The following is a 12,314-nucleotide window of genomic DNA, read 5'->3' as shown; positions in this document are numbered from 1 at the left end:
AGCCTCCATTGGAGAAGAATAATACAAGAAGGATCAGTCCATCTCGCAATAGGTGGCTTAGATTGTTGTGAAAGAAAAGGGAGAATTCTTTGGCAATAAAACATTAAGAAAGGAATCATAACCCTCTAATTTGGCAACCCTCCTAAGCTAATGACACAATTTGGAAGCATGAAGGTATAGATGAGCAATTTCACAAGGGCAAAAGAGACAATAATTGTGAATCAAAAAACAAGCCACACCCAGAGGAATCATCCAAGGGCACACACATCTCCCATAAGAGGCTAGAACACAACACTTAGAGTGAGAGCTCTAGAGAGTCTATATGAAGAGCTCAAGAGGGAAAACATTGAAGTAATAGTGGCAAGGTAGGAACTTTAGCATTGGTTAGATGAAACATAGGAATCATACAAGAAGTTTCTTGTGGATTTCAAAGACCGAGTGTAGGAACTCCAAACTTAACTTAATGAAAATGATTATAACTTCATAAAAGGAATTTGAGCTTTCAAAAAGGAATGTAGCACTCAAGGTTAAGGACAAAGAGGTGGACAAGTCGTGCAAACAGCCTACTAGAAATGCATCAACAATTCATAGAGGTCTCTCTCTAACCAACCCAAGAAAAAGCCAAAATAGACTTGCACAAAAGATAGAGACAATAGATCATCTATAGACACTAGGCCAATGAAAAGCCACATACACAGGGCTGCAAGCAAATTTTCAATGATCTAGGTGTGGCACTATGCAATGAGATCTAGTATAAGTTGCAATTAGAAGCTTCCAAATTTCTAATGGCCAAGCAACAAAAACTAGTTACAAAATCAACATTGTTGGTTTTCACCCCACAAATAGAAGACCTTGAAGAGCTTAAGCCTTGGTGAGGATTGACCTTAGTAACCTTGGAAGGCATGGAGTAAATAAGAGAGATCAACATAATGAATGAAAAGAAGACTTGACCTACCACTTGGATATGAAGAGCATGAACTAGATGCAATAAGTCTTTTGCAACTTGAAACACCCTAGTCAACTCCCATTATCTTAGAGCTATTCATTATCATGACATCCCCCATTGATATGCTAGAGCTACTAGAGTTTAGCACAAGGGAATCATAAGACTCTTCAATAGAAGAAGAGAAGACCTAGAGTGGGAGGAGACATACATTGCTATGGTACAAACCTTAAGAACACAATCATAGAAGGTAACAAAGTAACCTTTCCCCCTTTGAGCTCTTGGCATAGAAAAAAGAAAAAATCCTAGAGAAAAATGTGCAAAAGTACTAAGAGAGGTAGAAATCGAGTACCTTGGTGGCTTTTTATTCTAAGGTTAATGAAGAAAGTAAGTTTAGAACACAACTTCCCTTATGCATATTGTGGATGCTCATATGGATAGTAGAGAACATCACAATGAAGTAGCTAGATCCATCTAGATCTCACAATCGATGAAAACTTTTGCTGAGCATAAGGAAGCAAGGGTAGGTACCTCAAACTAAAGCCAAGCGACACATGGCTAGATCTATGAGAAGGGCAATATCCCATCTCGGAGAATAAAAAGGGTACATGGGATGCCTTCTACAACTTAGATGGAGAAGAATTAGTAGACTCTTCTTATTGCCCTTACCCATGATGGCAAGGCAAAAGAAAGTCAACATGGTAGGTGCAACTTCTCAAGGATCCCCATCATAAGAGTCATCCACACTAACAAAACCTACATGTTCAAACCATAGATCTAGTGTCCTCTTTTTCCCACTTTGTAAGACAATTCACTAACTATCTTGACCCCTCCTTCATGATCACATGCAACTATCTCAAGCTCCTCATCAAGTACTATAGTAACCCATGAAACCATATGAAGATAGGCTCCCACTTCTATTCTTTGACATGAATGCAACCTGTGACACCATATGAAGACTAGCTCCTACCACTATTCTTTGACATAAATATAAGCACTGATTGAGTAGTGATGGTTTAGAGCTTCATTATTGCCCACATTCTATGTGCAATTATTGAAAGACATGGTGGATAGTAGGTTCACTATTTGCACATATGCCTTTTACCCAAAGTCCTCGTTGCAACTGTGCGAATTTGCCAAGGAGTACTCTCATCAAAGAATGACTTTAGAAAATCCTCAAGCCACTTTCTCAATAATATGTCAGCTTTTATGTATTCATTTGTATTTATTCCATTTATTATATAATAGATAGAGAAAAAAATTATTAAAAAAAAGAAGAAGAAAAGGGAAAAGAAAAAGTGAATAGAAAAGCATGTTGTACCTTCATGGCACCTAGCACAATCCCTTAGCTCACTTTCCCACATCATAATCTCAAGGCACATCAAGGGTGGACATCCTAGGTGTGATCAAATGACTTATCAGCCTAGGATCATCATAGCACAATAACTTCATCCCAACTATGTCCTCAAGTGTGGGTCAACATTCCAAGATTACTTGGAATTCAACCCACTTCCCAATTGCACATGCACGCATACCAGCCACTACACAAAATAAAGTAGATACACCCCTCAAGAAGAGCACAAGTGATGTAACAAGTACACTAGACCTTTTACAGACCCATCAATATTGGTGGCTTATGGCAATCTTGACCCATCAAGCTAGCCATCACTCCACATTTCTTTGAGACAATCTCCCTATCAAAGCATTAAATCCTTCAACATCACCATTCCATATCCCTTCTCGAACTCTTCAGCATCAATCCTCCATCCCTTCTCTATTAGGCCTCTCACCAGTCATCCTAGCACTCTTCACATACAATAGCAAGTTACCCTTAATATGAGTGCCATGGGACTGTCACTCATCTAAGAGGGGACATAATGTCAATTGGAAGAGAAATGGCCCATAATTTTTTAGAAGAAAATGATTGTTATAAAATTTATTTGGATGTATAATTGAGATCCATGATTCCTCCCATGCAAATTGTATCTAATTGAGTAGCACCACATGGTTGCGATATGTAGTAGTCAATTTTTGAGATAAGATAGAAGTAAGTCTAGTCATGTAGTTATAAAAAGGGAACGATGCCCAAGGGGAATGGGGAAATGCAAACCTCAGATAAGATAGAGGTAAGTCTAGTCATGTAGTTATAAAAAGGGACTGATACCTAAGGGGGATGGGGAAATGCAAACCTTAGAATTTATGTACAAAAGAGATTAAAACTAATAGAACAAGCTATTCATATGGGTAAATATTACCTTCTTGCTACTCTATTGTCTTGAGTGAGGTGAAGGAGAGAGAGTGTAAGAGTGTGTGTGAGGAGTGAGACACATAGCAATGAGAAGCTCCTTGCATCCTGTTCTCTTCTTCTCCATCCCATTCCTTTGATGTGTTGCAAATACAAGCAAGAGTGTGTGAGTTCAAAATGTGTGATAAAGTGAAAGATACAATTTGTGAAGTTTATTCTTCTCTTCATCTCCTCAAGCTTCTTGTTGACATCTCCTCTCATTCATGTACAACAATGAAAGAAAGGTAAAGAGCAAAGGAGTGTGTGCATGGATCAACAACATAGCTTACCAGTGCAACAATCACAACATGGTGAGTATTGGTAAGTGTGTTCTTTATCTAGTTGTAGATCCATTTTGTGTTTGAGTAGGCTAAGTGAGAGATAGTTGTGCATTTTGTAGCTCAAAATCCTTGAAGACATTAAGCTCATAGAGCATGATAGTTATGATGGCTATAAATTTCTTAGTGTGGTTTGTGACTATGAGTGTACTATGATGACTATGTGGCTATGGTGATGGCCACAAGTGCATAAGATGCCGCTATCAGGACTACAAGTGCGAGGTTGGTGACGATCCATGAGTACTACTCAACATATGAGTGTTGTATATATTGGGTGGCTATGAGTGGCTGAATGGAAACAAGCCTACAAGTAAGGAAAATTTAAGGGCGCCAATTGACTTTCAAGGTGCCATTATTTTCATCAGCCTTCTTGATACGACAATTTGCGATGTATGTCCTTTCTTCTTGCCATAGAAGTCCTATTCTTGAAACTTTTTCTTACCACCCTTCTTCTTTATGTCACCATTGGTAGAGGAACCGCTTTTGTGGGTTGAGCTAATACATATTGCAATTCATATTATGAACAAGACGACTCATCACATGTCACCATATGAGAATATGTATGGAAAAACACCTACAATTGCATATCTTAGTGTGTTTGGTCATGTATGTTATGTTCATGTCCCTAATGATTTGAGGAGAAAAATGAAGCAAAAGGTTATCAAATGTGTTTTCCTTGGATTTCTAGACAAGAAAAAGGGTTATAAATGCTATGATCATGTCATTAGAGAGGTTTACGTGGCTAGAGATGTAAGGTTCATTGAATATGAGTCACGATATAGACCTAAAGTTGTAGTTAAGATGGATGGTTATGAGAGTAGTGATGATGATGGTTATGGAAAGAAAAATGCAGCAAAAAATAATCAAAGAAATCAACATATTGAGGACATACCTAGACCTCAAGACCATGAAGAAAATAGTGGGATTTATAGGCCATAGAGTAGTAGGTTGAGGAGTGCACAAAAGAAAGCAAAAATATCACAAGGGAAGAAGCCCACAGGTGAGAGTTTAGAGGATGAGTCTATGGATGATGAGTTTGGGATATCTGATGTTAGAAATCCAATTATGGAGAGTGGAGGGAAGTATATACCATCACATGCAAGAGCAGTTGAGAAACCATCTAGTGCACCTAAATTGAGAAGATCAGAGAGAGTAAGACATCTAGTTGACATGTTGACATATAATGGCTTTATGAAGATGCATTATACATACATGGTATCTTATGTGCAACATATAGAGTCTACTTACTTTGAAGAAGCAATTGAAAGTCAAGATTGAAAGGATGCAATGGATGAGTAAATGGATGCTTTCACTAAAATCAAATCTTGGGATCTAGTGGAGTTGTCTTATGACAAAACAACAATTGGGTGCAAGTGCATTTATAAAGTCAAGTGCAAGTAGGATGGTTCATAGGAAAGATATAAAGCAAGATTGGTTACAAAGAGTTATGCATAGAAAAGTGAATTTATAAAGTCAAATGCAAGTAGGATGGTTCATAAGAAAGATGTAAAGTAAGATTGGTTACAAAGAGTTATGCACAAACATATGGATCGGACTATGAGAAGACATTTAGTCCAATTGCAAAGATGACTATAGTGAGATCAATGATTGCCTTGGTTTTGATTTATGGCTAGAATCTATATGAAACAGATGCGAAGAATGCTTCCTTGAATGGAACTTGGAAGAGAAAGTGTACATGGAATAGCTAGGAGGGGATGCATATCCTAAGAATGCACATTATGTATGCAAGCTAAGAAAGGCATTGTATGGATTAAAGCAAGCACCTAGAGCTTGGTGTGAGAGAATCAATAGATTTTTATGTAGCATGGGATTTCAATAAAGCAAGGTTGATTATTCACTCTATGTTAGATACACGGAGGTGTTAGGATGAAATCTGGATAAGATAAGGATATGCAACACGTGGACAAAAGGATCCCATAGTTATCTCATTGTAAATATCCTAGATATTTAGAAAGAAACTCACCTATCTCATTTAATGTAACATGTATATATACAACTACTACTAGCAATGAAATCAATAACTGCAGTTCACTCTATTTTCCATATTGTCTCTCTCTTTCTCTCTCATTCATTGTGCATAGTGTCTTCTCATCTACTTATCCTTTAGCCTATGCAATTTACTACATGGTATCAGAGCCCTAGCTTCTAGTTCTCTAGTCTATTGTATCTTCTATACTATCTCCAAAATCATAAATCACTTATTTCCCTTTACTCTCATTACTCCAATGGCTCTAGTCAATGCCACTACCTCTTACAACCATCACATCAAGATTGACAAACTCAATGGCAGCAACTACCAAGTTTGGAAGCTGAGGATGGAAATATACCTATCCCAAGCTAACCTCTAGAACATCATCAATGGCAAGGATGAATGCCCTGAACAAGGAGCAAACAAGAAAGATTGGATGCAAAGAGATGTAGCCACAAGGATGGAGATTTTTATCCATTGTGGAGATCGATAAGTGCAACTAGTGAGAACAATATCCACAAAGGTATTTGGGATTTCTTCAGCAAAACCTATGAACACACAGATGTTATATATCAAATGACCATGTTCAGAGAGCTAGCCACTGCCACTATGCATGAAGATCAATCTACCACTAAATTCTTAGAGGAGCGGCAAACCCTGCTAGATGAAACTATAATATTTGGATTAGTCATCTCTGAAGAACTACAAGCTATGTTTCTTCTCTCCTCTTTGCCACTATCCTGGAGAGCCTTTATCACTAGTCAAACGTCCATTGATAAACTCAAGCTTCAGCCTCTCATAAATAGAATCAAGTAAGACAAGTTATGAGGGATACTCTTTCCACTTATTCTACTCAAGAGTCTAAAGCCCCAACTGTATAACTACCTTCACCTCGAAACATCTTTACAAAAGAGCTCACACCCTTCACCCAAAGCCCAAGTTTTCTCCTCGCTCCCAACTTCAAAGGAATTGTTGCCAATCCTTATAACAAATCCAACTCTTTCTGACCTTCTCAACCACCACAAACTCTCAATCTCTTACTCTCTATCCAATTGCATCCTTTGCAACTACATCTTGTAGTTCCTCCCCTACCAATCACACATCCAATGTTACATCTTATCTACCCACTTGCCTCTTCATAATTGTCACATGGGACACCACTCTAAACCCAAAAGAATTAAATCAAATAACTAACTGCCAAAATGTATTGAATCCTTCCTCTAGTTCACAACCTAGCATTGGCTAGATCTTCATGGAGGCTTCAGTGCCTTCTTCTCCTATCCACACCATGATGAATCCCCCTTATCCCTATCAAAATGTAGCATGGTAGCCTCTTCAATATCTTTAGATTGAACCATGCCATTCACAACATGCAAATTAGCTCCTATCCACTCAAGAAATGGTGCTTGATAACACATGGCAACAAGAATCCTGTGTATGCATTTTCCATAGAGCACTAAGCACAAACTAGCACTATCCTTCCCAACGCATTCATTTGTTATGTGTAAGCATCAAGTGTTTTGACGTGCACGGTAGTTTCTAAAGTTGCGCTTTTGGAAGCATGATATACTTGAGCATAATGTCCAACAAATGCATAAGCATGCTTCAAGGTAGGTAGGTGCACAAGGGTCATTCAATGGGCACTAGTGTAAGAACATGGGTTACGAATCATTTATCTCAGCATTGTGAGGGGTGACAGGTAGAGCGTAGTTCCTTATTCATGAGAGGTGAGCTAAGAATTATTTTTTGCTCTGTGGGATATGTATATATAAGTATAGCCCAGAGCGTACATCGACATGTAACTATCTATTATATTAAATTTTGGATGTTCCTTATTGGTGGAAGAGAAGAAGGGGGAAGAAGATGGTGGAAGACCTCCGATAAGGCTAAAAAGAGGAGGAAGAAGAAGGACAAAGACAGAGTAAAAATCACGAGTAGGGAAGAAGGGACAGAGGAAGACGAAGACAAAGATGGGTTTTCTGTGCGTGGCCATGTTTTGAAATGTTAGAGCATTACTCGAGTTTCTATAACTTCAATACGAGCGCGGGAGAGAGAGAGAGAGAGAGAGAGAGAGGCTGCCTTACCACCCTTGACACTTACCATGGATAGACACAGACCTGATCGGAAAACTTTTACTGCAGCCATTGCTCCCCCTTTTGCCCCTCTTACAGAGCTAAGCCTTCAGCCGTTGCGATCTAGAAACCACGCGCGTTTTCTAGGTTTGTCCCAAGTGCACTTTAGCCAAACAGGAACACAGGTAAGGGGGAATATTTCACCACACAGGTTTGAACAGGACGCTTGCTGCAAAAAGGAGGGTGCTAAGGAGCGTGAAGGGTTCTAAATGATTTGAAATGGTGGATTGTTCTAAGTATACCCGCTACTTTAATTCATCACTAGGAAGCAATTGATCAGAAATGCTCTAAAGGACGCTTGCTCTCAGAGAATGAAAGCGCAGCAAAAAGCGTTAGTAAAGCTGTGTTTTGATCAGATGTGGACCTACATTTAAGGATGCAGCAGGTGTATTTAGTAGTTCAAGATGAAAGAAAAACTAATCTTGTGAAGCAAGAGATCAGCTTGGAGAGCAATGTACAAAGTCTATCATAGCAACGATTAGTCAGTAATTAAGTGGGGCTACAGGTTCACGACAAGGCAACAAGGAGGGAAGACCTCTTATAACTGATGCCTAGAGTAAAATAAAGAGGCTGATGCAGTTGTGGGTCTGAGAAGAGGAAAGTAGAGATGTAATGGGAGTGAAGATGGATGGTTGGTTCTACTAAAGGGACATGGAAGATAATAAGGGTTTCTCTAAGTTCTATTTCTCTGCAGCTGTTGGATAAAACCCATTAAAGATTGGAAGTGTAGCTATTCCAGTCATTTTGTTTGATTGATGAAGACACCAATAATGTTTGTGTTTACGGCAGTGGTTTGATGTATGGAATTTGTGGTTTGTCGGGTGTCTAGTTGCACTCAGTTTGAAGAATAGGAGATTATGGAGAGGTTCATGGAGAAATATTACTGAAGCAGGTTGAGAGATGAGGGAGATAGAGAAGAGATATGGAACAACTCCTAGAGTTTTTTGCAAGCATAGTACACCAACATCATGATGCTTTGCAAGTGTGATCAGAAGCATCATCTTGAGAGTCATCATTTCCAACTCCTTCAGGTATGATTAGCAGAGTAAGGGCAACATGCAAATTATTGTGAAGGAAGAAAGTAAATGCATCTAGGAAGAAGGCAGCCGGCTGGTAAAAGAGGATTGAGGAGGGGCTGGTGCAACGTTTTTTGGTTTAGTTAAATTGCTTGACATTTTGGCTTGGGATGCAGACTACGGTGCTGTCACTGGTTGTACTAGCAGTCACGATGTTATTTCGACAGAGATGGTGAACTGATCTCCAATAGCTGGTACACAAAGAGGTTAGAGTGCTGTGTGTGTGAAGGAGGGCTGCAGCTTATGAAGAATAGATAATAAAGGGGAGGTGGATATATCTAGAGGGAGCTGTCGTTCTTATGAAGGTATCCTCTTGGAAGCAGAGGGCTAGTGAAAAAAAGAGTGACAGGTGGAGATTGGAAGAGGAGAGTAATGGAAGATAAGAAGAGCCAGAAGATTCCTTTGAGAGCTTGTTACAGAGATAGCAACAAAGAATTAAAGCTACCATGCAAAATATCAATTTGAGAGCAAGCGGGGGTGAAGTTTAAGTAGTGCAAAAGAGTGGAAACAAAGAACAGTCTATTCAGGCCTGAAATAGATATTAACCTAGCAAAAGCTTCACGCCACGACAAGAACAAACACCAAGCACAAATTTTGAGCAACCTTATGAGATCTGGAGTAGTGTAGCGGATGAGAATGTGAAGGAAAGAGAGAAGACAACGGACGTAACCTGGGATAACACAATTTCAGATTGCAGCAGAGCCATAGCAAGTATTCAATTGTTATGGACCATACCTCTTTGAAGGGAGTTGTAAATTCCAATAGAGGTGATAATTTAGAAGGGAGCCTCCTGCTGCTTGAAAGTTTGATTCTTAGATTTTGAAAGAATGGAAGACAAGAAGAGGCAAAATGACATTCTCAGATTTTGAAAACATGGTTTCTTAAAATTCATACCCACTCTATCATGTCTGAATACATACCAAGTGTGGTGAGCTTGCAAAAACACAAATGGTTCGAGCATGTCATTGATATTTGGAAGTTAACAAGCTGTGCATTTCTGTAATTGCAGGAATTTCAAGACAAAGTTTTCAGCATTTTATGAAGTATATGTCTAGGTAATACTGTCATGGTACATATTCACACAGGTACACCACAGTGAACCGTCTTCAGTCTTTAACTTTGTATGTTCCATTTTGTCTTGGCTTTGCAAACATGGTGGTAGCTTTGACATATTAAACTAATTGGAATCAATAGTGGCATTTCATGGCAGGCATGTATCATGTACTTTTTAGATGTTGAAGCATATGTGCAGCTAAAAGAACATTAATGGTGGAGGTGCGGGCATATTCTAGGAGGTGCAAGCAATGTTTGCATCAATTGGAATCATGACCTGACTGGCCATTTCATATATCAATGACAAAGAAATGAAACATTGCCTGGATGTGTTGTGCTTCAGAGTTTTTCAACCATATGTGCAACTCACGTGGACATTGAACAAAAGTATCGAGTTTTGATGTTACGGGATTGCATGTACATCATTCGTTTGGTATTATAAGTTTCTATGGCCAGTGCATTCACAGTGCTGGCATTGCTATTTTGAAACAAACAGCGTATTGTCTGTTGCAGGAATGCGCATCCAATCAAAATAGATAGTAGAATCTCAACCTATATTTTGGTGTCTACAGGGTGGAGTTAGCCAGAAAACACTGATGAACGTGACCAAAGAAAGTAGGAATAGACAACATAAAATCTATACAGCCTGGGCACATGGATGTTGTAGAATAGCTGCATATGGCTATTATTCCATAACTGCGACAACAAGCTGAGAAGTTGAGAAAGTGTGGAGCAAGGAGGAGAAGAGGCATGGAATGGTTGCAGGATGGGCATATATATGCATGTAAGTACTAGATTACAGTTTTCTTTTGCAAATATTTTTGTGCAACATTGTGAAGTATTTAATGTAGTTACATATTGTTAGCTCTTATTTGTGTGTTGCTTGCAAGTTCCCTTGTATCAGTCAGGAATGCCCAGAGCTATACCCTAGACTCTTACCCTATGAAATGCCAAAATTGTAGGTAATAACCCAGCTATGCTCTCTGTGACAACATTTGGACTATGCATGTGGGCATGATGTGATTCCTGAAGGTGGCATTGCAAACTTAAGACATGTTGTCAAGGATCTCATGTTGTTTTCTCCACTATTATGATGGGGTGTCTTCTTGCTAGCACAATAGAGGCTCTAGGTATTTTTATGAGGTAATTTTGATTCCCTTTTTTGGTTTAAAAACGTGCACTTGAAAAGAAATGTGTCATCCCATAGGAGAAAGGGTGCTTTCCACATAAAGCAGACCTGAAGTCAATGCAACGACTTGTAATGGATTAGATGGTTTGTTCTCTCTTGGCTTCTGTATGGCATCGTATCATATAATCTACTTGATGTAGTTGTTGTAAACCTACTTACTATAGCTACTATCGTATAAGATGATATTGTATAATATAGTAAATGTATTGTAACCTACTTGTTGTAGCTGCTATTAGTCTCCCTGAATTTAGCTACCCACAAGATTCCACTTCAAATTTTACTAATTGTCTTTTCCTTACTACCCACAAGATTCCACCACAAACTTTGCTATAGGAGATGGTGCACAACAGGTAGTGAAGATCTATCACACACTCTCTTTAATTTAATTGGAATTTGCAAATTGAAAACGAGCAATTCTTCAATTGTCTTGTTTAGGGTTCAATGAATCAAGCAAAGAGCTACGCAAGGGATCTAGTAAAGCATAGAAACAATAGGTGTGGCATTGTGATCGTGAGACATCCTTATTGTTTTTATTCGATTAGGATGGTGATGTTGACAAGGAGAAGTGAGGTTGCAATAGAAACCAAATGTTTCCAAGGTGCCTACATATATTCTTCCATCCTTCCATGATAGGTAACCCAAGTTTTCTACTGAATGCAGGGTTGCATGTTACATCCTTCAAATTTACTGTGAATTAGATAAAAGTCTTCTTGAAGATTTCAGTTGCATACTACATCCTTGAAGATTGCTGTAACATAGAGGACCCTCTTTAGTTTTTTTCTTTATTAAAATAGTGTAGAAGGAAGAACTCAACAAACTTGGTGCTATATTCAAGATTCCATCAGTTATTATCATTATTAAGTCATCCTTTTACAATCCCACTTGACTAATGTGGCTCACTTATGTTCAATGGTTTATCAATAAAAGAAATATGCTCAACAGTTTGTCACTGCAAGATACTTTGAACAAGGCTATGACAAGGAACTGTTGGATTGTTTAAGATGGATGCAATTTTTAGGCATGTTTGTAGATGCTCCCAGATATGTTCTTTGCTTGAAGCTTGTAGCACCTTGGGAGCTGTCGAAACATACCATGACACCATGAGGTGTGGGGAATTCTAGGAAATGATCTCTTTGTGGACAGTATGTGGACATACATGTATGGAAAATATGGCTTGATAGGAGAAGCTCATGAAGTGTTTGACAATATGTATTTCCAAGGTGTGGTGGCATGGACAGCAATGATTAAGACCTATGGTGAGAACCACGAGGGTGAATTATTTAAACAATGCTTTGAGCGCATGCCACAA

The 12,314-nt window shown here is 38.8% G+C and overlaps 1 long non-coding RNA gene across 5 annotated transcripts; it reads left to right on the top strand.

Annotated features, from left to right (window-relative positions):
* The first annotated feature begins 7,390 nt into the window (after nucleotides 1-7,390).
* LOC148009324 (uncharacterized) lies at nucleotides 7,391-12,034 on the top strand. 5 transcript variants are annotated; one of them, XR_015689851.1, is made up of 4 exons: nucleotides 7,391-7,774; nucleotides 9,773-9,818; nucleotides 10,389-10,600; nucleotides 10,779-12,032. It is a non-coding gene; the product is annotated as an uncharacterized LOC148009324 (long non-coding RNA). The 5 variants fall into 5 exon arrangements; XR_015689850.1 differs by having other exon boundaries at nucleotides 7,391-7,812; nucleotides 10,779-12,031; XR_015689853.1 differs by having other exon boundaries at nucleotides 7,399-9,530; nucleotides 10,779-12,034.
* The last annotated feature ends 280 nt before the right edge of the window (nucleotides 12,035-12,314 follow it).

Source organism: Lygodium microphyllum, unplaced genomic scaffold, assembly GCF_053477565.2.
Source record: "Lygodium microphyllum isolate KBCC unplaced genomic scaffold, Lygodium_microphyllum_v1.1.10 scaffold_31, whole genome shotgun sequence".
Classification (NCBI taxonomy): Eukaryota; Viridiplantae; Streptophyta; class Polypodiopsida; order Schizaeales; family Lygodiaceae; genus Lygodium; species Lygodium microphyllum.
This window is presented reverse-complemented; position numbering and strand designations above follow the sequence as displayed.